This window comes from Podarcis tiliguerta (genome assembly GCF_965153285.1).
Source record: "Podarcis tiliguerta genome assembly, chromosome: 2".
Lineage (NCBI taxonomy): Eukaryota > Metazoa > Chordata > Lepidosauria > Squamata > Lacertidae > Podarcis > Podarcis tiliguerta.
Genome location: NC_139535.1, coordinates 54882074 through 54889487, shown reverse-complemented (window position 1 = coordinate 54889487; position 7414 = coordinate 54882074).

Sequence of the window (7414 nt, the reverse complement as noted above, 5' to 3'; positions counted from 1 at the left end):
CTACAGGCAAAAGATCTGCAGCACCCTAGTGTATGGCTGCCATAATTTTCTCTTGTATAGCAACCCTGAGTTGGGGCCCAGTCAAAGTGCTTTTCCATGCTAGGCTAGTGCCTGGAACGAAGACAGTCAAGAAATATCCTGACAAGATGTTCTAGCTGTTCAAATACTTTGACTATTGAACTTGATAGTTATTCTGTTGTACATCACTTCTAAGCCATTGCCTTAGCATGCAAAAATGCTCATAAGGTCTATAAATAAAAATGCTAGTGAAGACTCACAAGGTCAGGCAAATTGTTAACATGGTACCACATGAACTTCAATATTGTTAAAGTGCTAGGTGGAATGTACTAATGGAACAAAACTTCAAATGTTCAGAACATAAACCAGCCACAATTCTTCACTGGAGATACCTGAATATGACTCTGAAGAGGTTCTACTCACAACAGTTCCCAAACATTTCCCCAGAATGCCTAAAGTGGAATTTTGGTTTAAAAAACAAACAAACAAACCCCATAGTGATCCTGAATTCAGCCATTCCACCAGTTTATTAAGTGTTTATAGGTCACCCTATAACAAAATTCTGAGGGCTGTTCATAAGAAGAAATAATTTGAAATTCAGTAACAACAGAAACTTAATAAAGTACGAAAACAGAAAGCACAGAGGGGAAATGGAGCTTAAATATAAGACAGTGTTAAAATCCTGGGGAAATTAAAAGGTTATTGCTTGATATCAAAGTTAGCACATTTAGTGTCCCTTAGATGAGAGAATTCCACAACCACCACTGACAAGGCCATATCTCCTGGACCCACCACACCATACTCCGGAGGGCCTTCCAAGGGTCTGCATTGGTGTGGGGAAAGGTGATCCTTTGGGTACTCTAGTCCCAAGCTGTGAATGGCTTTAAATACCAAAACCAACCCCTTGAATTGAATCTGTGACTGGCTCATTCTTAGTGCTATAGCACTCCTATAACCTCTTCAGGGGGCATGCAAACTCCTGGACCACTATTTGGTAACTACCATGGGAATTTTTGGAGAGAGGAGATAGAAAAGTAAGCATATCAACTCAAGGGAGTTGGGTATTATGCTACAAAACAATGTTTTGCATTCAGTGATCTGGTGATTAACTCATCTGAAAAAGGGCCTTGTAAAAACAAGAGCCTGGATGAGAGGAAATATAAAAGCTTTGTGAAGGCAAAACATAATGTGTGCCAAATGGAATGTATCATCTTCTTCTTTGGCAATCACTCATAGCCGAGTAAGATTGTCTTCCATAAACACACTTTTAACAGTGAGTCCGTAAGTGACTGTGGAGGCCAATTCTGGATCCAGACGTCCTTCCACAGCAGGAACATAGGTTTCTGGGCGGGAGTTGATCATCATGAGGGTTTGCCAAGCATGTCTTCCTCTTAGCACATTTCTCCCTTGCGTCCTGAGTTCGAGTGTCTTCAAAGTCCCTGACACCTTTGGTAAAGGCTGTTCTCCAATTGGAGCTATTGCAGGCCAGTGTTTCCCAGTTGTCGGTGTTTATACTACATTTTTTAAGATTTGCCTTGAGAGGGTCTTTAGACCTCTCTTGTTAACCACCAACATTATGCTTTCTATTTTTAAGTTCAGAATAGAGTAGTTGCTTTGGAATACAATAATCAGGCATCCGCACAACATGACCAGTCCAACGAAGTTGATGTTGAAGAATCATTGCTTCGACACTGGTGATCTTTGCTTCTTTCAGTACACTGGCATTAGTTCGCCTGTCTTCCCAAGTGAAGTGTGAAATTTTTCAGAGACACCGTTGATGGAATCTTTCGAGGAATTGGAATTGGTGTTTATAAGTGGTCCATGTTTCACAAGTGTACAGCAAGGTTGGTAGTACAATGGCTTTGTAAACAAGCATTTTGGTTTCTCTGTGAATGTCCTGGTCCTCAAACACTCTGAACTACAATTGGGAGAAAGCTGCACTCACAGCTTAGGGTGAATAACACTGCCCTAATACCAAATACAGGAATATGGGATTAGAAAATGATCATTACAAGTCAGTCCATCTCTGATGCTTAAGGTAAAACCTCTGCCTATCCCAGGAATCTTTGTGCTTTGCTTAAGGTTTGGGACTGATCAGGGTTACAAGCCTGAGAGTTACTCACAAATGGGGAAAGCAGCCATTTTCTTATTTATTCCAGAATTCTAGGTGTGTAACCTGGAACCTGTCTGCAATCCCTGTCTTGGAACTGAGTCTACAAACTAACCCCATAGCTACAACATCAGTCTAATTTTTGTACTCCTGTTCCCCTGCGCTGCCCCCTGCATTGTGCAACACCTTGCCTGTTGAAGAGCGCTGGAGAACTTGAAAACTTGCTACACCTTTGTGACACTTGGTCCCAACTTGCCCAACTAAGATAAAATTTGTCATCTGTGAGATAAGCAATTGTTTCCTGGCAACAGATTGCAGAGCTTTTATTAGCATAGAAGAAAATAACAGCTTGTAGAACTAGCTTTAAAGGTTTGGAGAACCAGTTCTATAACATGAGAGCTAGTGTTTTGAAGGAGTCCTTTGTTTACCCTCAGGTTTAACTCTGTCACCAATGAAATATAATAATGGGTACTTAAGATAGTATGAGTTTTAGTCAATTGCTGTATTAAATCTGAAGAAATGTACGGTACATGAGAAAATAGTTGTAAAGAACATGAACTGGCTTTTAGATTATGCATAAATGTGTTGCAGCAGACATCGTCGCAGAAGATTGTTAAGTTGTTATATAATATACTGTAAGGCAAGGTTACTTACTTTGCAGGACCAGAACAAGAGGTTATCTATTGATCAACAGCATAGAAAAATGAGCTTTTTTTTTAAGCTTGCAACCAAAAACAGCATAAAAAGTAATGATATGAAATATTAAAAAATACATAATGTCCATAATTTGGTTGTAAGTCACTTTGGGTTGTCTTTGACAGGACAAATTTAATAAAATAATAATAATAATAATAATAATAATAATAATAATAATAATAATAATAAACAATAGTAAGGCAGCAATACCTAAAACCTTCAGAATTACAGCCCACTGAAATACATGTATACTTTGTGGTAAGGTCAAATGAGCTTGATGGGGCTTATTCCTGAGTAAGTGTGTATTTCTGGATTGCACCCTCCATTGCTCAAAACAGAATAATTAAATATCAAACCCCCATTTAAAAAGCTTTCTTTGTAGCCCGTGGAGAAGTTGAGAGGTAAAGAAGATTAAGTGGGACTCCTGAGGAGGCCAATTCCAGAGCTTATTCACTAGACAAGGCCCCCCCTTCCTCCACTTCAGTATTGGATAGAAGTGAGAACAGCCCTCCTTCCCAGAGAACTCAACAGGCCGGAACCATTTCTTCAAGTACTTGAATTTAAATAATTATTTTAAACAGCTGACTGATTTAAGCAGGGACATATTGTGATCTGCCAAATCGTTTTAATCACTAAGTAATTGACGAAACATTTAATCACTAAGTAATTGACTAAACATTGCAGCTCTGATAATATTTGCTGAGTACCTATAAGAATTAGGTGGTGTATAGAAACTTGTTTTTAAAAAGACCAAGCCCCACACATTGGCAAGACTTTTATTAGGACTGACAAGAAACGTTGCAAAATGTGCACATCCGTAAAGTTCTCCAGAATGTTTCGTCAGTGTTATAAGAAAAAAACTGCTCTTTTTCCCTTATGGGGTACCCAAGCGCCCATATAGAGACCTCTTTTTAGGTTCTCTATCGGTAGGAGAAAATAACAGAGGCCAACCAGAGAATATTGAGAAGCAAGGCAGCTAGTAAGCCTGATCTTTATTAAAGCTGTTGTAACATGGTGCTTCACAACCACACACAGGAGAGAGGAGGGACCCCAAACAATGGCGCGCAAGCCCTTATATGTTGTTGTTTAGTCGTTTAGTCTTGTCCGACTCTTCGTGACCCCCTGGACCAGAGCACGCCAGGCACTTCTGTCTTCCACTGCCTCTCACAGTTTGGTCAGACTCATTTTGTAGCTTCGAAGACACTATCCAACCATTCATCCTCTGTCGTCCCCTTCTCCTTGTGCCCTCCATCTTTCCCAACATCAGGGTCTTTTCCAGGGAGTCTTCTCTTCTCATGAGGTGGCCAAAGTATTGGAGCCTCAGCTTCACGATCTGTCCTTCCAGTCAGCACTCAGGGCTGATTTCCTTCAGAAAGCCCTTATATAGACGTTTTAAATTGCCCACCTTCAAACTCCAGACCACCCCCAGAAACATCATACACACATCACAGAAGGGGTGGTCTAAAACAGAATCCTGAGTGTGTTGTTTATCTCCTGTCTGGCAAGTTATCAATTGCATTATCTGGTTTTTGGCCATGCTTTTGTTATTATAATTACTTAATTCCTGAATCTAGGTCACAGGTCACAGGCTCACCCTGTTCATATCTTGAATGTGCCCTTAAGACAGGATTTGTGAGGAAAGAGACATTGGGGAGGTTTCCCACTTTGACCTTGCAGAGAAATATTTGAGGTCCATTTGTTCAGGACTTTTTCTGTGGGGTTTCAGACATGTGGTTTATATATACAGTTATGAATATATATATATATATATATATATATATATATATATAACCTTAAAATTCTTATAACAGTCAGGCTGGATGTTACATGAAACAAATGTTTGTGAGGCAGATAAGGGGGACCAACCCAAAGTTCCAAAATTGGGCTAACTGTTGAAGTCTTGAAGCCTGAAGATGGAGACTGCAGGCTGGCAGAATTAGTCCCTGCTAGGTGCTTGCAGGTATCAGGTTTCACCCAATGGCTAATCTCCATTTTGGAAAAACCATAAGGCCTGCCTTTTATTTTTCCCAATTTGAACTATAAAATGGTGATTTTCTTGAGTACCCCTAAACATTTTTTAAGAAAAAAAGCACTAAGTATTTTTATTGTTTTTCTTGGTATGGGGGGGAGGGGGAGCTGCGCCTCTGCCCTCCCCCTTAGCTACACCCATGGCTTGTGTGCTATTTTGTGACATTTTGGTAGTCGTAATAAAAGTATTACCCAACAGTAGATTCTGGCATTTTTTTTGGATCAACATGGTTGTCTTGGGATTTGTTTTGATTTGTTTGGTTTCTGATGAACTTGACAAAGGACAGAACGTTCTACAATTTTAGGCAGCATTCTAAAACAAGAGAATCCTGCCTAGAATTGTACAGTGTTCTGTCCTTTGTTACGTATTCTCCCATGGATGTCTGAACACTGAGCTGAAACCACACTGAGCAAAGCCTGAGTAGGGCAATAATTTGAAGCAAAATAAGAGAGATGCTGCCTCTTCTGAAATTCAGTTAATCCCCAGTGACTGGAAATTGGACAGCCCTAAATTAGAATATATGATTATTCTTTATACTGACATTGAGGAATTAAGGTTTAAATACTGTTTATTATACCTTAATCACCTGCCTGTTGTGATTTGACTGTTATCATTCACCTAAAAATAAAACAGGGAAACTCTGGATTGTTATCTTTTGTCCACCAGAGGGAGTAAGTATCACACCTGCTGAAACTTTGCTCAAGTGCCCAACAGCCTGGAAGTAGATGAGAGTGATTTGAATAATGATGCAGGCTGAGAGTCTGAAATAGCTTTTATGTAAGGACTGTATCTTTATGTGTAAAATTATGGGTTTGAAAGTCATGGAGGGACTGTAGAATGTAGTTAGTTTTCGCCTTTGGCTACAAAAAGCCTTTCCAGCTTTATTGGTGCTGTTAATGAAAGGCTCACCAGTTAAGCATACTTAAAGTGTTTCTCATTCCCATTATTCCGCATGTTTCATTCCAGTAATATCCAATCAGCCTCTTGGATGCTGTCTCTACAGGGAAGGGCAGCCTGCAAGGATTTGTTTGTCTTGTAACCTACTTGCAAATGCCGCTTACACTTGTAACTGTGCTGTCATTGTGTGTGCCCCCGCCCTCCGGCCCCTGCCCAATGTGATTCCCTGGGACAGGGTGGGAGGGCAATGCTGTTAACTGTATCCATCTCCTATGGGAAAGGAACCAATTGTGAAATTCTAAAAATATAGAAAATATCTAATGGTTTCCAGGGTAATAGGTGACCATGGTAACTAAATGCTAGCTTTGTGATCTGATGGAGGACAGTTAAAAAAAGAAAGGAAAAGACATAGCCAATTAACTGTGCAGAAATGTTTCTGGGGGAAATATTTTTGCATTAACCCTGCAGGTGCCTGGGAGGCAGCATAGATAACATGCTCAGATTGAAATATTGTGATGCGGTGGCTTTAAATTGGCGTCTTGGTGTGTGTGATGGCAGGCTGTTTGCTATGACGTTGGCTGGAGAGATTTCTCCTCTTGGATCATATCACCCATTTAAAGCTCGCTGTTGCCTCTCAACCTTTTGTTGATGCTGTATACACTATACACACACACCTTTCCAAGCAAAATTCAGAATTTTCTTATTGCATTGGAGAGCAATAGAGAGCAACATAAATTCTCTTAACAAGATCACTGTATTGTCGCCGCATTCCTTTCTGACCTAGATATTTATTGAGAACAAGCAAAAGAAAATTCCAAACCACAATTAGGAGATGCAGTTTGCTATAATTTCCTGCACCACTAGAGATACGTGCTTGCATAAATGGCACTCTGCTTCTCTGAACAGGGAAGCAAAGATCAGGCTTTTTCGAATAGGAATTTTAAATAAGAATGTTTACTCTCTTGTCCCACTTCTCATAAAGCTGCTGTAAAACATGCTGATAAACTACCCCATGAATCTGAAACCAAATGATTTCAGATTTGTGGAGTAGTTTATCAGTTTACAACCCTCCTCTAGCATCTTTGATGTGATGCACCTTAGGGCTGCTTCTGATGTTAGTTTTCTCTTTCTTATACTGAAAAGCAGTTTGTGGGATCAGATAGAAAATGGTCATAGATGCCCATCTTCAAACAGAATGGGAATGCTGAGATAATGATCTCAAGGGCAATTCTAAATGACAGCAATGCTAAAGAGGTGCCACAACTCAGTAGTGGTGAGTTCAGACTGGGGGGGAAATGCCTTGTTAAAACTTCCTTCACTTTCTCTTTTTGCTGTTCGCCTTCTTCATTTCCTCAACTGCCATTTCTCAGCTGTGAGAGAAAGGATGCTGAGTACTTTATTCAAACCTCTGACATTGTTTAAAACCACAGTTTTCCTCCCAGTTCCCTCCATCCTTTAGTCAGACTTCTGTTTTAAAGCGCTGCTTTCTCCCTCTCAGTGGTGCAACCTTCCGTCACTTTTGCTCCTTTTAGCCCACTGTGACTTCATGCAAATCCAGGACTGTGATGCAGCACTACAAATCCTCCAATAGAGGCTGTGTGATGACATTCTTACATTTTTATTAGATAAAAAGAGATAAAATAATAAATACTATGTGTTTTGCA